Below are 21,441 nucleotides of genomic sequence, written 5' to 3' on the forward strand. Positions count from 1 at the left end.
ATTTTAAATGCTAAAAGCATTTGCTAAATCTGTGGTAGCACATCTATGAAGAGAAGGAGGAGGCAACCAGAGAAACTGATTTCCCTGTATATTTCCCTTCTATTTCCTTTTCTGCAGTCATTCTATAATCCTCCACAAGTAAGGATTACTTCTTGCAATCTTGGAAGAGATGGATATCATAGGTAAGTATAACAACAAAATATGGCTGATAACAATGGTTATTATACAATTTACATACTTGTAAAGTGTTTTCTTAGAAGGCTATATGCTCTATCTTTGTAGATATCCAGAGTTTCTGTAACATGTATAGAGGATGCTTTAGAAGACATTTTATACTGAATGTGAAATTGGGCATCAGGACTTTTAAAAGCTCCGTATAATCCTCAATTAAGTCAAGCCTCCAATATATGGGGAATCAGTCTTATTGCAATAATTTTCTCTGTGATATCTTTGGGTGTGTGCTTTAAAAAAGTTAAATAATGCTAGAATATTTTGCAAGAGATTTACCATTTAAAACATATTAAAATAATATACAAATATTTTAAAGTTTATTTATTTTGAGAGAGAGAGAGAGAGAAAGAGAGAGAACATGCATGCTTGTATGCATGCATCAGCAGGGGAGTGGCAGAGAGAGAGGGAGAGAGGGAGAAAGAGAGAGAATCTCAAGCAGGCTCCATGCTGTCAGTGCATGAAATCATGACCTGAGCCCAAACCAAGAGTCAGACACTTAACTGACTGAGCCAAATAATATATTAAAATATATTAAAATATATAATATATATATATAAATATATATTACAATAAATATATTTAAAAATTTTTTAATACATTTATTCATTTTTAAGAGACAGAGAGAACAGAGTGTGAGTTGGAGAGGGGCAAGAGAGAGAAGGAGACAGAATCCAAAGTAGGCTCCAGGCTCTGAGCTGTCAGCCCAGAGCCTGACACGGGGCTCGAACTCACTGAGCCGAAGTTGGACACCCAACCAACTGAGCCACCCAGGCGCCCATAAAATAAATATATTTCTAAAGCAATTTTCTCTTATTCACATTTAACTTAATAAATGCTATTATCAGTATTATTGTCTTCTTCTTATGGTCGTCATGACTTTTTGTGAAATCAAAGACCAGCTTGTGCTTGACCCCATAAGGCATGCCAATGTCTTGGCAACATGAGATGCTATGCTTGAAACCCATCTCAAAGAGGTGAGGATTTATAAACCTTAACTAAGCCAAGGTCTTTCCCACCCTGCAGCTTCTTTAACGATTCCCTTCTCAATTGTTCCTGGCCTCATCACTTATGTAACCCATATCCCATAAATAGAGTGCTCTCAGGGAAACTCTCAGAGTTGGCATTGGACTTTGTCTTTGAGAATCCCATTTGGTGATTTCCTGAGTCATTGCTATGCCAAGTACTCATCATCAACAATCGGTATTTGAAAACTTCCGTGTGTGTCAAGACACTCTAAGAGTCCAAGTCCTCTGAGCACTGCACAGAGCTATTCGCATCCCCCTAAAAATGTGACGTTAATGCTAAGCTAGGATTGCATAGATTATGCAAAACCAAAATGAAGACCACATATTTTCAATACTAAACTAGACCTGACATACAAAATGCAACTATAGAAATTCTGAAGTCAAAAGATAATGAAGAACGTCAGACAGCAGCACTAATTATCTGAAGAAAATAGCCAACAAATGGTAATGGTAACTATCATTACTATTAGTAGAAAATGGACAAAGATAACTATTTTCTAATTTTGCTTTTACCAATCCCTAAATATTTGGGTGCCATCTTTGATGTTTGCTTGATTTCTGCCTTTGTAACAATGAAAATGTATTTTTAATGAAAAAGAGGTTTAAAAATATGGGTTGTTAGAAATTCATCATTTTGAGCAGGGGACAAAGCTTTTAGGAATATATAATAAAGACATCTTATCACCCAGTGAAATTCCTGAAATGCAGGAAAACTTTCTGAGATACAAACAAACAAACAAACATTTTAGGGGTGCCTGGGTGGCTCAGTCCATTAAGCATCTGACTCTTGGTTTTAGCTCAGGTCATGATTTGGCTCACAGGTTTGTGAGACAGCCCCACGTCAGGCTCCATGCTTGGTATTCTCTCTCCCTCTCTCTCTGTCCCTCACCTGCTCTCTCTCTCTCTCTCTCAAAATAAATAAATAAGCTTTTTGTTTTAGAAAAGAAATAAACACTTTGAAGACTAAACTGTGAAAATACTGATTATGAGATAGCTTTTGTGATTAGTCATCTTTAGATCATGAAACTCAAATCTGCTTACAGATACTTTCTCAAATGGGAGATTTCAGTAAATTATAACCCTGAAGAGTCATGAAATGTATTTCTATTTTGGAAGAAGCAGAAATGGCACAAATATCACTATCTCGTTTGACAAAACAAGAATAAGCTGAAGAGTTTTCTAGGTGAGACATTAACATATTAAGAGCCACTCTCATGGAACCACAGGCATATTAAAAAGCCCAAATCTTGTTCCTAATATTTTATTTCACTTTTAATTATGTTATTATTAACTTATTTTTAAATTATAAATGACATACAACACAAAATTTACTATTTTAACTATTTTTTAAGCATACAGGTCACTGGCATTCACATTTTTGTGCAACCACCACCACTATCCATCTCCAGAACTTTTTTCATGTTGCAAAACTGTCACTACACTCTGTACTCATTAAACACTAACTACCCATTCGTCCCTCCTCTCTGGCCCCAGCAACCACCATTCTACTTTTTGTCTCTATGAATTTGACCACTCTAGGTACCTTATATCATACAATATTTATTCTTTTGTGACTGGCTTATTTCATGCAACATAATGTCCTCAGGGGTTATCCGTATTCTGGCATGTGTTAGAACATCCTTCCTTTTAAAGGCTGAATAATATTCCATTGCATGGATATACCACATTTTGTCTATCCTTTCATCTGTCAGTGTGCACTTGGCTTCTTTTCACCTTCCAGCTCTTGTGACTCATGCTGGTAGAAATATGGGTGTACAGATACCTGAGTCCCTGCTTTCACTACTTTTGGGTATATGCCAAGAAATGGAATTCTGGATCAGTGGCAATTCTATATTTAACTTTCGGAGGAACCACCAAACTATTTTCCAAAGTGTCTGCATCATTTTACTTTCCCATCAGCAGTGCCCAAGAGCTCCCATTTTCCCACATCCTCACCAACACTGTCATCTTCCTTTAAAAAAAAAAAATCTTAATTAGTGTGAAGTGGTATCTCATTGTGGTTTTTATTTGCATTTCTCTCTTCATTAGTGATGTTGAGCATCTTTTCATGTGATTATTGGAAATTTGTATATCTTCTTTTGAGAAATGTAGATTCAAGTTCTTAGTCCATTATTTAATTAGGTCGTTTTGTCGGTGTTGACTTCTCTTTATATATTCTGGATGTTTTATCAAGACCGTTATCAGATAGATATGTTATTTGCAGATATTTTCCCCCAATCTGAGGTTGCTTCTTCACTCTGCTGATACTGTCCTTTGATACACAAATATTTTGTGTCGCTCTAATATTTTAGCAAAATGGCAGTCAGTTAAATTGGCCTTGGTTAGGGTCAATTATACCAGGATGGAGTGTTGCATATAGACTAGATCAAATTGAGCATATTTTGATTGCACATTCTGTTACCCACACATTCTGCAGAATTGGTATGCAGTTTCAGCTGAGTACAGGCAGTTCTTATTTTTTGTAATTTTTTTCTTTTGATTTCTATTTTATTTAAAAATCTTCATTTAGGTCAAGAAACACAGATTCTGAAGCAGATATTTTTAGTCACCATCATACTTCTTGGAATTACTATATATGAATGTCCAGAAATTTACCTCTGAGGCTGGACACTATTCAGATCCATTTGTTCTGCAGTTACTTCGGTTTCCAGTCACATGTTGTTTAAGTACAGGAGAGATGCTAATATCTCCTGGAACTCTACCCTGCCCAAAGGATTCCAGATTTTTAGGAAGAGAGTCCATTTCAAAGATCTCATTATAGTTTAAGTCCATTGCATAGTGCTTTAATTACACACAGGTAAACAACTCCTAGATTAAAGCAAGTACTTGGTCCAATCGACAAAGTTGGAAAGCTTCCTCACTGCACATACAGGTGTGCATGTATGTATACATGCATACACAATAAGGAAAGTGGAAATAATCCAGTGCTTTTAGCCAGTAAGCTAACTACAGATATTTACAAAAGTGGTGGATTTCAAGAATGCATTAAAACAAAGAAACTAATAGATTGTCCAATTTTCTACTTGAGTGGGGGTTCCTTTTTAACATTTAAAATGCCTAATGTTTGGCATTGTCTAAATCAGTGTTAAGGCTGTGAGTAGTTTCCAAATGCTCACATATTACATGTAGGAGTTTTGAAAATGTGTATTTTCAGGAGGATTTAATATAAGAGAGAGAAAAATAGCTTGTTTACACACTGACTACTAGTTAGTAGGACTTCAGGATTTCTAGATAAGTTGTCCAATGAAAAAATATGAAGATATTTCCTTATCTTTTGTAACTTAAACAAATTCTTTTCTTATACACCCAGTTGTTTGGGTTTCCCAGCATCCCCTGTTGAAAGCTAACTCTCGAAGAGTTGATATCATTATCAGTTGAAGGAAGCCAGAAGCCAGTCAAGAGTTCTGGTGGAAAAATAGAGGACCGAGAGGTCAAAAAGTTCTAAGATGGAAGAGAGACAGGTTAAAACAGGATGTGCATTTGCACCCCACACAACGAGAATTCAGATGAATTAAAGAGTTAACATTAAAAAAAAGTTAGAATAAGAAAGTTTCAATAGTTATTTTTCAGGTATCTGAGTTGGAATGGCTTTCTGACATAAAAAGAAAATGATATTACTACCAAATAATCACTATTCAAAAAACTACAAGTAAAATTAAAAGAAATAGTGGGAAGACATCACCAATCACCTCAGAGAAGAGAGTTGATGATTTTTAAATTGATTTTTAAAAACCCAAGACCTGAGATTTTAAAAAGAGCAAATTTTCTGAGGAATAAATGTCATACACTTCAGTCCTTGATCAACTGACTTAATCACTGGGAAGAATGCACAACTCCAAAATGATCATCTTGTGTTGACAATAAGTGATTTAAAAAACAAATACGTGATGTAAAAGTCTGTAGTTCACTCATGGGGTCATACCACTTTTCCAGTCAGGATAATTCACTTGGATCAGAGGTGTTTCTAAACAGATCCTTCCTGAGCTATTTCTCAAAGGCCATTAGGACAGAAATAGTAAACAAAGGGTGATTAATGGTGTCATGGCTGTTGTCACTATTGTGACAGTGTAAACATAGAGCTTTCCTGAGGACTTCACACATTAAATTTTCATTGGGATGTATTCTATAGGGAACATGTCTCTTATATGCCTGCATTATTCTGTGTAAATTGGGGAGATAATTCTCAGGGGTTGACTTATTTTATGGTGAAAGACAGCACTTTTTTGTGTTTTCCTTTCTCTGTAGTCTTTTCCCCAATAACTTGTTAAAAGCAATAAGAAGAGTTAACAAAATACATGTGTATATACTTTTTTAACCTCTTCATTAACCTCATTATAGCCTCTTTCTTGCCTCAACTCCACAAAGGTTATGTCCTAGCAATAGACCGCCATGTCAGTTTTCCCCATGTTATCTAAGTTACATATTGTCTGCTCACCAACTATTATCCCTTACTCTAGTTATGTCTAGCTTAATTAACTATGTTCTTTTTCTCTAAGGAAATAAATCTCAAATACTCTCTTCTTCTGTTGTCTTAGCCATAATTTTAATCTTATAGTAAAAGGGAACTATAGGTTGGAACCATATATGTTTTTCTCATAAATAAGCACAAATTAGAATTTACTTTAGACCACATTGTCTCCTATTGAAGCCAGCAAATGGTATCTTAAGGCTCCCAAACTGCTCCCAACAAATTCTGCGTCGTCTAGATTTTCACCTTAAAATGAAACACCCAGTCACATCACTGCCCAAATCTGTACTGGGATATGATAATGTGTTTGTGGAACACAAAAGCTTAATCACTGCACAATGAAGGTTTCACAGCACTTGAAATAGAGGAGACTTGAGTCAATCAGTACATCTCCATCACATCACAACAGTTGCTTTACGCAAATGTTTCTAATACTGACTTGCAATAACAGCAACAGTAAGTGGGCACTAAATGTGCATTGAAGAAATTTGCTGCTCTCAATTTTGCAATTAACAAAATATAGGCATATCTCATTTTATTGCACTTTGCTTTATTGTGCTTTGCAGATATTGAGATTTTTACAAATTGAAGGTTTTGATCACCCTGTGTCAAGTAAGTCTATCAACATCATTATTCCTACAGCATTTGCTTACTTTGTGTCTCTTTGTCACATTTTGGAAACTCTCACAAAATTTCCAACTTTTTCATTATCACTACATTTGTTATGGTGATCTCTGATCTCTGATGTTAGTTACTATTGTAATTGTTTTGTGGCACCATGAACCGTGCCCATGTAAGTTGGTGAACTTAGTCAATAACTATTAACCGTTATAACCAACCTAATCAATAACTATATAACTGCTACAATTACCGGCCATTTCCCCATCTCTCTCTCTCCCTTTCCCTGGGCTTTGCTATTCCCTGAGACACAACAATATTGACATTAGGCTGATTAAGAACCCTACAATGGCCCCTAACTGTTCCCGTGAATGGAAGAGACACACCATCTCTCACTTTAAGTCAAAAGCTAGAAATAGTTTAGTGAGGAAGGCACGTCAAAAGTTGAGATAGGCCAAAGCTAAGCCACTTGTGCCAAACAGCTAAGTTGTGAATGCAAAGAAGTTCTTGCAGGAAATTTACAGTGTTCCTCCAGTGAATACACAAATGTTAAGAACACGAAACAGCCTCATTGCTGATATGGAGGATGTTTTAGTGGTCTAGAGAAAAGAGCAAACCGGCCATAACATTCCCTTAAGACAAAACCCAATCCAGAGTAAAGCCCTAACTCTCCTCAATTCTATGAAGGCTGAGAGAGGTGAGGAAGCTGTAGAAGATAAGTTTGAAGCCAGCAGAGGCTGGTTCATGAGATTTAAAGAAAGAAAACATCTCCATAACAAAAGTTTCAGGTGAGGTAGCAACTGTTGGTGTAGAAACTACAGCAAGTTACCCAGAAGCTCTAGCTAAGATAATTCATGAAGGTGGTTACACTAAACAACAGATTTTCAATGTAGACAAACCAGCTTTATATTGGAAGAAGATGTCATCTAGGACTTTCATATATAGAGAGGAGAAGCCCATGCTTGGCTTCAAAGCTTCCAAGGACAGACTGACTCTCTCTTTAGCAGCTAATGCATCTGCTGTCTTTAAGTTGAAGCCAATGCTCATTTGCCATTCTGATAATCCTAGGACCTTTAAGAATTATGCTGAATCTGCTGTGTCTGGGCTCTGTGAATGGAACAACAAAGCCTGGATGACAGCACATCTGTTTACAACATGGTTTACTGAATATTTTAAACCTACTTTTGAGACCTACTGCTCAGGTTAAAAGATTCCTTTTAAAATATTTTTGCTCATGACAATAAATTTCCTATATTAAAAAAAAATAAAATATTTTTGCTCACAAAGTGAGCCTGTGTGGCTCAATTTGTTAAGCTTCTGACTTCGGCTCAAATCATGATCTCATGGTTTGTGAGTTCAAGCCCCGCGTAGGGCTCTTTCCTGTCAGCGCAGAATCTGCTTCAGATCCTCTGTCTCTGTTTTCCTCAAAAATAAAATAAACATTAAAAAAATAAAATATTACTGCTCACAATGCACTTGGTCACCCAAGAGCTCTGATGGAGACAAATAATGAGATTAACATTTTCATGCTTGCTAACATAATAATCATTCTATTGATGATCATGGTGTAATTTTGACTTTAAAGTCTTATTATTGAAGAAACATATTTCATAAGCTGCCATAGATAGTGATTACTCTGATGGATCTGGGCAAAGTAAATGGAAAATTTCTGGAAAATATTCACCATTTAGACACTATCAAGAACATTTATGACTTAAGGGGAAAAGTCAAAATGGCAACATGAACAGGAGTTTGGAAGAAGTTGATTTCAACTCTCATGGATGACTTTGAGGGATTCAAGACTTCAGTGGAGGAAGTAACTGTAGATGTGGTGGAAATGGCAAGAGAACGAGAATGAGAGGAGGTGCCTGAAGATGTGACTGAATGGTTGTAAATCATGATAAAACTTGGATGGATGATGAGTTGCTTCTTCTGGATGAACAAAGAAAGTGGTTTTGAAAAAAATTTTTTTCGGAGCGCCCGGGTGGCTTGGTCGGTTAAGCGTCCGACTTCAGCTCACGTCATGATCTCACGGTCCATGAGTTCGAGCCCCGCATCTTGCTCTGTGCTGACAGCTCAGAGCCTGGAGCCTGTTTCAGATTCTGTGTCTCCCTCTCTCTCTGCTGCTCCCCTGTTCATGCTCTGTCTTTCTCGGTCTCAAAAATAAATAAACGTTAAAAAAATTTTTTTTAAAAAGAAAAAAAAAAGAAAAAAAATTTTTTCTTAAGTTTATTTATTTTGAGAGAGAGAGTGTCTGAGCAGGGGAGAGAGAGAGAATCCCAAGCAGGTGCCATGCTGTCAGTGCACGTAGTGCTCAAATGTGGTGCCAAATGATGCAGGGCTCAAACTCACAGACTGTGAGATCATGACCTGAGCTGAAACCAAGAGTCAGATGTTTAACCAACTGAACGGCGCCCAAGAAAGTGGTTTCTTGAGATGGAATTCACTGCTGGTGAAGATGCTGTGAAGATTGTTGAAATGACAACAAAAGATTTAGAATTTTACATATACTTAGTTTATAAAACAATGACAAGTTTTGAGAGGATTAATTCCGATTTTCAAAGAAGTTCTACCATCTATAAAACGCTACTAGCCAGCTACAGATGATGTAGCCAGCATCGCATGCTACAGAGAAATTGTTTGTGAAAGGAAGAGTCAATCAATGCAGCAAGCTTCCGGATGTTTTATTATAGCTACCCCAACCTTCAACAACCACCACCCTCATCAGTCAGCAGCCATCAACATTGAGGCAAGACCCTCCACCTGCAAAAAGATTATGACTCACTGAAAGCTCAGATGCATGGCTAGCATTTTTAACAATAAAGTGTTTTTATTTTTTTATTTTTATTATTTTTAAAAATATTTTTAATTTTTTTTAAATCTCTGAGAGACAGAGAGACAGAGCATGAGCGGGAGAGGGGCAGAGAGAGAAGAAGACATGGAATCCTAAGAAGGTTCCAGACTCTGAACTGTCAGCACAGAGCCTGACATGAGGCTCGAACCCACGAACCATGAGATCATGGCCTGAGCCGAAGTCGTACACTTAAGCTACTGAGCCATCCAGGCGCCCCATCAACAAAGTATTTTAAAATTAAGGTATGCACATTTTTTTAGACATAACGCTATTGCACATTTAATAGCCTGCAGTATGTGTAAACATAAGTTTTATAGGCCCTGGGAAACCAAAAAATTCACTTGCCTTGCTTTGTTGTGATATTCATTTTGTTGTGGTGGCATGGAACCAGATCTGCAATATTTCTGATGTGTGCCTGTGGAAGAATATTAAATGTCTATTTCAACAGAGCCACAATCTTAACCTGAACTTTAAGTAAACACAACAGGTTTACTCATTTTTCATGTGTTACATTGGCATTTGAAGATTGCTTGTTGAGTAGATTGTCATTATTCTGAGCTTGAAACTTTATACTTCATAAAATATACATATGGGAATTGACAATTCTTACATTTTAGGATTTATGTAAAAATATACAAACAGATCAAATCTAGAACAAATCTAAGGCTGCGTCTATTACTCAGTATCATCTGTCATTAATCATGATTTTGAATATTTAAAATATTGGTTTGGTTGTACTTAACTTGAAATTTTCTTTATGTCTCAACATATGCTATAAATATGATGTATCTTTAGTTTTATTCCTATTTAACACTATATCTAAAAGATTTTAGTTCAACCATTTTTTAAAAGTTGGATCCAAATATTATTCAGAATTGAGAAAAAAAAAGCTTCTGCCAAAAAAAAATACATCTCTTCTCTTTCATTATTATTTCATTACTAAGAAGAAATTCCAACTCAAAAAAAATAAGTAGCCTTGGGAAAAGATGGAAACATTCCACACATTCAAGCTGTATTAACACTTGTGTTAGCCAGATAAAATATACATTTTTGAAAATAAACATTTTGTTTGGTGATTTTCCAGCATCACAAGAGTTGATGATGGTAGCCAGAGATTCTTTTTGACTGTATATTTTCAAATGACAAGTAACCCTGTAGTATCCCAAGTAGGAGAGTGACAGGAGTTTAGTTATTGAAGCATAATAGAATGGCCAAAATTACTTTACATCAGCTTCATACATAGCAATGTCTTAAGAAATCCTTTTTTATTTTTGAACCTAAATTCCTATTTGCTTATTTATGGTTGCTGTGTGGAGAGACGTGCCTTGATTATTACCTAATGATGCTTCAGGCATTTTAGTCGTGATAAGTTTAAGCCAAATACAGGACATACTAACATTGCTCCTGAAAACACGAGGTGCTTTTACTATTTTATGCCTGGAATGTCCTCTCCTCCCTTTTTGACTGGCTGGTTTCTCCTTAAATGCCAGCTCAACACTCTGGTGATTTCCCACTAACTGCCTTAGGCAGGGTTAGTGTCTCTATCCGTGCTCCCGCTAAGCATTTTGTTCAGGCCTCCAGAAGATCGATCATTCCTTGCGTGTAATGTTCTCATAGAGTTGATAAATATAAAGAAGAGAAACAAATCATCCATTATTTCCTTACTTATAGAAAACCCCATTATTGTTGTTTTGTTTTTCATATTATGGGTTTTTACGGTGTAGAACTGTTTGAAAAAAAATCCAGTAATCCTAAAATACGTATAAGTGCCTTCTGCTTCCTCCTGTCTTAACTTAGTATCAAGTAGTTTCCCATTTCATGTCTTTGAAACGATCAGGTTTTAATGTCTGCATAGGATGCTATCAAGTAACTATAACCACCATTTATTTAACCCTTCCCAGATCATCCACAATATGTTCTTTTTTTAGTTCTGTCTTAATCATATTCGCAACTCCAATATTGTCACTGAGCGTGGACTTGTTAAATATTCAATAAATGAATGTTAAAAAAATCTTCTGTCTAGGAAACTTAGCTATTCCTCTATTATCTTACCGTTTTGAAGAATTTTAATCTCAAGCACATAATATTAACTGAAAATTTGCCATAGAGTCAGGGAGCATGGGAAAAGCGGAAAAACCATCTGAAGATTTTAGTTTGGAGCTTTTCTTGTGGAAACGTGCCAGATTACACTTCCTGTGGTTATCATGCCCATTCCAGATAGGTTATTGATGTTTGCAAGTGTTTACACTTCCATGAAATACTTAATTTGACTCTGTTAATAACAGAAACTATCAGTTCTGCCGAAGGAATGGAAAGGAAGAAACACAAACATCTTTTCCAAACCATCGAATAGGTTATGTGTGGATATATATCAAGCTTGTGGCATGCAAATATTAAGAAAAACTGTTAAATTATTTGGAAAAGGCTTATTCCTTTGGAAAGGGCAGAACCATCTTGGAGCTCAAGGAAATGTCACAGAATGAATAAATGAGAACTAATTATAGAAACTCTTGCTTCAATTTCTGACTTTTTTTTTTAACATCAGGATTTGCTTCCGCACGGCAGTGGAAGGTAAGGGGGAATGGGGTAAGGGTGAGTGGGGGACGCACTTTCCATTTGACCATATATATACGTGTATATATATAAACGGTTGTAAAGCTAGCTGAGCAATAACGGACAAATAAGTGCTGCAATGATTTATATGGAAAAATATTGACATTGCATTTTATACTTTGGTTTTCATCAAATAACAGGAAACGATGTGGCAAGAAAGTCCACAAATAATAGGAATCTCTAAAATGAAACCCTTAATTGCATAAAGTTTGAGACAGTATCTGCCATGACAGTCTACACTTGATTTAATTCTGTCTGAAGGCTCTAATCCAAGTCTTGTAAACTCCTCTAGCAAATAAGGTCTACCAACCAAAGAGCATAACTGTGCTTGCATTCTTTATGCTTAGAATATTTTTCTTCCCAAAGATCTCAGTAGAAAGAGCTTTGGTTATTCAAGAGAGAACAGCGAGTTCGCAAATAAAGCCTCTTCCTCCGTGCCTTGTTCTTTCATCTGGACAAAATACTAATGAACATAAGGGAATGGCAAACCCCTTTGGAAGCCAGCAAAGGCATATTAATGGTATAAAAGTGGAAGTGGGAAATTAGACGAGAGAGAGAGTGGGTATGAGTTGGGTATTTCTTTAATTAAAGTATACCATCAGACTAAGTTTGGGGATTCTAAGAGGAGCGTTGGATATTAACTTTCTTCCCAAATGGAACACAGAGAAAGTAAAATCAATATAATTTGTCAGGGATTAGTTTAGTATCGTGTGAATGACTGTGACTGATTCTAAAGAATGATTCTGAATTAATTTCTATTAAAGTAAGTGCAGTATCTTTTTAAAAACTATAATTTTCTTTCTTAAGTTGGGCTCCTTTAGCAAATACACTTAAACCAGAGAGGGAGTTTGCTAGCTGGGATACATAGGAAATACCAAGAATGGATGTTTAATCTGAGAAAACAACTAAGGCCCTTTTCCCGAAAAATTCCCTCCCTCAGATTTCTGTGAATGTTGGTATCATCCCATCCTGCCCCTATCTCTTCTCCAGAGTAAATAGGACAGGCATCATTTTCACCATTATTCATAGACCCCTAGTATTCTGCTGCTGCCTTAAATAACATCTTTTCATTTTTGAGAAGATAAGGCTTTTTCTCATTTGGTGTCCCTAATCATTTAGAATGATGTTGTTGTCTGTTCCATGACTAAGTTAAATGAGGTCAAGAGTGTTTAAGTGTGTCCAGTGGCACACTGTTAGTGAGTAAGGAATGTGATAAATGAAGTCTTCATAAACCCTAGTCCATATGCTCACGGACTTATCGAATCAACCCATTTTCTTCTTTGAGGGCTTCACATAACAGCAGCAAGGATGACATATGGGCAGGTAGACATTCATGTTGGGACATTGGGAGTTACGATGTACACAAAAAAAAAAACAAAAAAAATGAAAAACAAAACCAAAAACGGCAATAAATACTGTTGGCCTAAATTGGTAGAGTTAGCCCGAATAAAGACAGCAAGTTTGAGAACATCAGGTCAAGGAAGCAGAATCAATGTGGTTGTTGTTAGCCGGTGGTGAGAAAGATCACATAGAACAAATAGGATTCCAAAAACACAGAAGGCACTCTTCGGTAATGCCTCATATTGATCTCAGGCCAGCATGTAAGGAGACAAGAATATCTTTTCTATTTTCTAGTGTGAATGAATGTCAAGCAGAGTCTCAGTGGTTAAGATGATTTTGACTATTCCACAAATACCTAAACACAGTCATTTGTTGTCAGTCATCTTCAATTTGGCTGAGACATAAATTTGATCACACAATATGAGCTGAGACAGTCCTTACCTGGTAAATGATTCTAGGTCACTACCCAGTACTCCCATCAAGTTTTGTTCTTTCTTTCTTATTTTCTACCTCTTGTGGTAACTTTCAAGGATGGCCAAATATTGTTGAGGCCTTCAGGGGAGAGTTAAACTTGAGTACAAAGTAGATATTGTAATAAACAGAAATGACATGATTTTTGAGAAAAATGAAATTTCTGAGAAAGCCAAGAGACTGAATTAATATGTATTTATCTGGGTTTTTCTGGGGATTTTCTGAGATATTGGTACACAGCCCTTGACAAAGTCGAGTTTACAATATCACCATCTAGAATACACACTAGACTTCTTTGAATTTGGTTAATTTATATAAAGTTCTCTTTCTCATACAGAGGAGAGAGGCTTAAGGAATTGCAGCAAAAAGACAGAAATGAGTTTCGAGGCCCTAAGATACAGTTAAACACGTAGCTGACTTCATGGCAATCACCCTGCAGGGGCTGTAATAAGCATTACATGATCAAGAAGTGGCAATTTCTATTCAAAATGACCCCCTGCAGATGACCTATTATACATTAATGTGAAAATGATTTCCTGCGTCAAACAACTGCTTTGATTCAGAAGATGACCAACTTCTGCTTTTAGTGCCAAGACACGCCTGCTCAGTGATGAATGACCTCCCAGTCCATTTCTCATAGACAGATGGTCGGCCATGGCCTGACCTTGGCTCCATATGGTCATATGGATACTTCTTCACACCAACCATAGTGGGGTCAATTGAAGATTTAGAGGCTTACAACGATAACATGTGAAACTTCATAATTTTTATTTGGTAGATCTTTATTAAAATGGAGAAAATTGAGGTATAAGGGGGAAGGTGGGGGGAATACCTCTGTTTTCCTAGGAGTACTGTGATGTGAAAAGAATTTTATGACATCCCTCAGAAAACTCCTATTGGTCATGTGCTCCCTTGAAAGATAACCAAACAAGTGATTCCCAGTAATGTTTATATGAATCAATGATCAGACAAGACAATTCTCTTAATTCTGAGCTTTAGGCATTTTTAATGATTGAATTAATTGATTAAAAAACATCTGTATTTGAATCAAGTGTCGTGCATAAGTAACCTCTGACTCTAGCCATTTCTTGGCTGTATTTTTTCAGAGTTGTATAGCATGTTTTGTGAACTCATTTAATAATGTTGTCTTCTTTACACATTCCATTAAGTATTCAAGTGCCCCATTTTCCTGTCAAACTTCTTTTCCTTAAAATGGATTCCTGGCATTTCTAAAATTAAATACTGCCAGGGGAGAAAAGAACTTTGCATTTATCATGTAGAAAATTATGTGCTCTGACTGCCCAATAGATGTTGTACTGGCACCTACCCAAGGTTCACATTTGTGGTCTCAGTTTGGAATTTGGATTCAGGAAGACTTCATGGTAGAATGGTCTACTCCCAAGTGTCTTCCCCAACCCTGATTGTTAGGATCACTATAAAACCCCAACTGTACTCATTATAGCATTTACCATATTCATTCTTCCAACTGTGCTCATTTTTTACACATGAAATAAAGTTCTCCAGAGTATCTTTGTCATCTTTGCATTCCTTCACTGGACTTTTGACCAAATAGGTGCTCATTAGTGCTCTGTACTGTTTGTCCTATGATAGGTGTGATAGAGCCAAACTTTTTATTTCAGTCTACTCCTTCCTTGGTTACTCACATGCTCTCAAGTCAACCAGCAAATGGTTCCAGAATATGGCAGATGTCTAGTTAATTCAGAAAAATGGGGAGCTGTGGTATAAAATAGTGCATCTGAGTTTTGGGAATCATGCTGTGAAAACACACTTTTTCTCCCTTTTGCTATTGGCCATGTCTCCTCCCTGAAAAGTACTCCATTGTTGGTTGTATGCATTGCAACAATTCGCTTGTTTGAACTCTTGAGCTCCAAGGAGGTCAATTATTAGAGCAAAAAGTACTGTTAAATTAGAGGTTAATGTTTCTCCCTAGCTTTTCTTCTAGTGACTTCTTTGTTACTTAATGGTGAGCATAAGTTAAGTGTTATTTTAACAGCAGTCCTATGTTATAATTCCTGACATCCTGGCATTCTAAGAGCCAAAAGTGCATTTTTCTTTCATTTTTAACGATGGTAAATGTGTTCAAAACATGCCACCCTACAATATGCCCTTTGACATATTGATTATTTTGAGCTGAAGGCATTTGAGAAATAGATGGAGGAAGGACTCTCTGATGTCCCCCTTTCTACTTAAAAGCAGGTCATAATATTTTCCATGAGAAAGGGGCCTGGACTACACTAGGAAGAAAAGAAGAGTATTATCACTGGCGACTGGGAGTTGATGCTAAAATGGACCCGGACAAACAATTCTACTAAAGTAACTCTAATCTTCCATTAGTTTTCCCTGTATATTTCTTAGTCACGTTCCCATAATTTACTGCCCATCAAACTTCAGCTCTTTGCGTTCGTCTTGTCATTTTTCTGCAAGTTTATCATTCTTTGTTTTAAAAAAATCATATAAGTTTCTAGTCTTATTTTTTTCAAGTTTTAATCTTTCCTCTATTTTTGTGAAGGTTCCTGTGTGCACATGAAAATATTAAATAAAACGTCTATGCTTTTCTTCTCTTAATCTGTCTTATGTCCAGCTAATTCTCAGACCGGCCACAGAATCTAAGAGGATAAAGGAAGATTATTTTTCTTCCACTATATTGGCCATGGTTCAAGTTCCTTACCATGGCCTTTTGAATAAGAGACAGAAATGATATACTTGAGGAGATAAACAGCCGGAATGTGATATTGCACATGCTATTCCTAATTAACAAAGTTCATAGAATGGGTTCTCTTGACTTCTTAAACACAAATCTCAACAAACTAGAAAGACATGTATGAGCCAACCTAAGTGATGGCAAGTATGTGCTCTTTGTAGAGCCACATTTCCACATCTGAAGAATACCCTTGTCAGATTGGAGATAAAATGCCTCACGTTTGAGCCTAAGAACCAAATAATTAAATTATTTTACCTGGCTATTATGAGGTTAACAGACAATAAATCATCATTATCAACAACAAAATGAGATTCCTTAGAAATCAGTGATAGGCTATTTCTATAAAGTTACTTTGAAGGCTATTTTGTAAGTTCAGGAATGGAACTGGAGCTCTATGTCATAAAGGGTTAGTTTGTAACCACCAGCTAGCTGAATATGAACACTATTTTCCTTAATTATGGGTGTGGATGGAATGTAGCCAATCTTTCATAATAACCTCAAACATTTCAGGAATGCAGCACGACCCTTCTCAAAGATGGGATGGTCAGCAGGGAGCATTACCATGTGGGATGAAGATTCTTGACTTATTTCCCCAGAGGATATCAAATGAAAGGTTTATGATTCCATTTTCAAGGATTCTGCTTTGGCTCAGTTCTGGGAACTCCCTTGTATAATGATAATGGCGTCTTTCCAAAACATGTCGATACTAAGATGAGGTTACTATATCTTAGAACGGGAAGCTCTTTACATCTCCCGTATTGTAAAAATGGCCTGTTCAACCTAACTGGTCCTATGTTTCCTATATTTGGAAAAATTTCTGAAACACCAGGTAAAAATTAGAAATGACACAACTTTTGGAATAAGTAGGGCTTTCAAAATCCATAAAAACCCCGGGTTTGAGTTCTTTCTCTACCACTAGTTACTCGATCTTCAGTAAACCATCATCTATTTATCTTTTAGTCTCTAAACTTGAAGTGAGGATAATAAAGCATACTTAGTCATTGATGTAAGAATTCAGTAGTATGCAAAAAATCTAATGATCCTTGGTATCAAGGAAAAACCAGAGTTGGATAGTAATTAAAACAGTAAAAACATTTTATTCAGAACTATTACTATAGAGGAAGAAAGACTTCCTTGTAGACGTGAGCTGAACTCGAAATACAGCATGGGCAAGTGGGAATCTTTAGCCAAGGAGCGGGGTAGAAGGAAGTGGATGAAGAATTATTAAGAGAAAACATTGGAGGTAAAGGAGACTTTAGACAGACAAAGTGACCCAATAAGATCGTTGCTGAAGATAGGCCAGGGTGATCGGACATAACTTGGGTGACGCTGGAGGATGAGAAACCCCATGAGATATGGAGGCTGAACAGACATAAAGGATGGGGGATTCTTGCTAAACTGGTCTAGTAGGGTTCTTGCTGAAACTGGACTTTACAGGGAAGGACACAGCTAGGAGAAGGTTCCGGAACCTAGCTAAAGTTGGTCAAGCAAAGAATCTTTGTCATTGGTCACAATATGATCAGTAGGTCTTGTTTTCTGCTATATCCTATTATCTTAGTATTTGGGAAATCTTTTTGCATTAATATGTAAAAATAATTTAGTAAGATAAGCGTGTTTTTATTTCTTTGACATACTGACTTATTTTAGATTTCCAAGAAAGTAAGGCAATAAAAAGGCACTGAAAATGAGTTTAATATTTCTTTAAAAAGTTCATATTTTGGGGTTCCTGGGTGGCTCAGTTGGTTAAGCGTCTTACTCCTGGTTTCAGCTCAGGTCATGATCTCACAGTTTCATGGGTTTGAGCCCCGCTTTGGTCTCTGAGCTGGCAGCCTGCTTGGGATCTTCTCTCTTCTCTCTCTGCTCCTCCCCCACCCACACTGTTTCTGTCTCTCTCAAACTAAGTTTAAAAAGTTCATGTTTTTATTTCTAGGATTAATGCCACAAACTTATATCGGACATCTATTAACAAGTGCCACAGTTATTGAGAAACATTAGTAAACACTTTGAAATTTAGATTTTTTTTCTGTTTCAAAGAGTGTGTGCACTCAAAATGTGATGAACTCCTGTGCATAAATCCCTTGCACACTCCCACAGAAGGTTCCCATTATGCCTTGACAACAGCTTGTCATCCATTTGGCAAAAATTTTACCCTTTGAAAATAACCGAATTTCATATTGTGGAGGTGTTTATTTTTTTTATATATTTTTTAATGGGAGCTTTGATTTTATTTCTTTTTCCCCCTATGCACAGAGTAAAAGGAAATTCAAATCCCTAAAGGTAAAGAATTTAATGAGGCTAAATTTTACATTTTGATCTGTGTTCTATGTTTAAAATGTGACACCCAAAGTGCATTGGTTTGCAATTACTTTATAACAAAGAGGTACCACCCATTGAATTTAAACTGAAACATCCTTTTTCATGGGCCTGGCAACAAATTTCATGCTTGAGAATGGCTTTGGATTTCCATGGCCTTGTGTACAATACTTAGTTTGAAATCTTTAATCACAAGAGTTTTTCATCTTAGTTTTTCTCCAATTATCCTCACTTTCACATTTAAGAGTTAAAAAATGGAACACAAGTATACCAGGATGACTTGGAATGAATAAGAATGAATGAGAATGAATGATTTCCAATGACTTCCAATGAATGGAATGAATGAGAAACTTGGAATGAATGAGAAACTAGTTCATCCAGGAACTAGATAAACTTTTAATCACTTTTTCCATACAGACCAGGCACAAGTTTGGCTCATGTGTAAGATTCTAACTTCTTAATTGACTATAATTCTATATTTTGACTTTAATCGGGTCAATGCATACCTACGTTACTGACTTGGTATATTCACTTTCTGTGATGCTACAATAGACTTACTGGGTTCTCTGAATGGTAACCATTGATCCTAAAACTCAAGTTAAGCAAATGACTTAAGTCAGATGACAGAAGCAAACATTTCAGAAATGCTATTTTGAAGGAAAACTATAAACACATTTCATAAGTCTGTTTTCATTTTCATAAAGAATTACAGGTACTTCAAATATCTATAATTACAGTAGGCTCTGTCAATGCAGAGACAAGAGCTTTGACAATAAAAATGTAAAAATCATTAAACATTAAAATAGTCCTCTGGAAATCTGATAATTACACACACACACACACACACACACACACATTGCTTCTCTCTCACTAGATTTTATTCAGAAATAGGTATTTTATCTGCCAGGTGCTAACCCAGTCAAGATAGTTTTTGTTTTATTTTGTTTTGTTTTGTATTTGTAAAGAAGAAAACTGAACTTCTGAGAAATTAATTAATTTTGCTAAGGTCACACAACTAAACGGGGAAAGCTGGAAGGCTACTCTAGGCTTGCCTAATATCACTACTTTTATTTGTTCTACCATGTTCCATGCCTTGAAATCAACAGTTAAGCTGAGTTCTCGGCCTTCAAAAATGCTGTCTAAAGGGAGAGACAAATATGTTAACAAGCACTTGTAAGGGGTGCCTGGGTGGCTCAGTTGGTTAAGCGTCCGACTTCAGCTCAGGTCATGATCTCGCGGTTTGTGAGTTCGAGCCCAGCGGCGGACTTTGTGCTGACAGCTCAGACCCTGGAGCCTGCTTTGGATTCTTTGTCTCCCCCTGTCTCTGCCCTTCCCATGCTCGTGCTCTGTCTCTATCTCTCAATAATAAATAAACATTAAAAACATTTTAAAAATGTAAATCTTTATTTAAAAACAAAACAAAATAAGCACTTACCATATACTTGAAAAGCAGGGTAAGTTTTACTAGTTTCATGGGAACTTTTTAAAAATTTGTTTTATTATTTTTTATTGAGATATAATTGACATATAACATTGTGTAAGTTTAAGGTATATGTTAATTTGATATATTTATATATTGCAATACTCCCTCTGTAGCATTAGGTAATACTTTGGTCTCATCACATAATTGTCATTTCTTTTTTTGTGGTGAGGACATTTGAGATCTAGTCTCTTAGTGACTTTGAAGTAAATAATACTGTATCATTGACTATAATCACTATGCTGTGCATTAGATCTCCAGAATTTATTCATCTTCTAACTGTAAGCTTGTAGCATGGGAGTTTTTTGGTGGGTTCAATTTATTCTGTTTTGAGACCTCAGGCAAGATTTCATTGAGGAGCAGGCCTGAGGAAGAGTAGAAACATTCAAGACAGAATAAGAAGGAGGGCATGACAGCAAGGGATAATAGCACATGTAAACTATTTGAGACATAAAAGAACTTTTCAATGTTATGATCACAAAGAGGTACATGTGATAAGAACCTAGAAAAGAAGAGGATGCATGAAGTCATAAGGTCTTAGACATCATGCTCAGAATTTGGACTCTATACCATGGACGACTAGAAGGCATGGGAGGGTTTTAATCATCAGAGGAAATTTCAATTACTCAAAAAATGTGCTTATTATTACTAGGCACTATTCCTATTCATAAGTTAGAATGATTTCAGACAAAAACATGAAATACAGACCATAAGTGGAAAAGACTAGAGACTATTTTAAAACCTCAGGCAAAAAATGATGAGACACAATTGAGGTAGAGACTAAGCCTATTTCATCTTTGGGTTAGCTATTGTCAGAGGGTACAGTAACACCAAGCGTGATTTCAGTGGTTCTCTCTTCTTATCTTTGTTCCCCTTACCTGCCAAGCCTCCTAAGACTTTCGGTGTCCCAGCAGACCTCTAGGGGGACAGAAGTTTCTCATGTGTGCAGATACTGCTATCTGACTTGGCCCAGTCACCAGTTTTTTTCATTACCTTGCCTGAGATGCCATCTCAAGAGGGAGACAAGCTCAGGAACTAAACTTTTAAGACAATTCACCCAGTACAAACCTCCACAGGCTTCTGTTTATAGTCCAGGACTATAAAGTTCTTCTGCTTCATACAGTGAAGTCCTTTCCAAGAAGCTTAACCAGGAGCACCACTGTATGTTTGGCTCAGTCCTCAGTCCTTTCATGAAGAAATGAGGAAGGTCCTTCTCTACCTCTCCAGACATTTTATGCTACTAACACTTTAATTCATATATTTTCTTTTTATATCTCCTGCATT

General features: G+C 36.4%; 1 pseudogene; it reads left to right on the forward strand.

Annotated features, from left to right (window-relative positions):
- Nucleotides 1-6,711: 6,711 nt before the first annotated feature.
- The window catches only part of LOC122241898, a 37,394-nt pseudogene continuing 22,664 nt past the window's right edge, over nucleotides 6,712-21,441 (forward strand).

Source organism: Panthera tigris, chromosome C2 (assembly GCF_018350195.1).
Source record: "Panthera tigris isolate Pti1 chromosome C2, P.tigris_Pti1_mat1.1, whole genome shotgun sequence".
Lineage (NCBI taxonomy): Eukaryota > Metazoa > Chordata > Mammalia > Carnivora > Felidae > Panthera > Panthera tigris.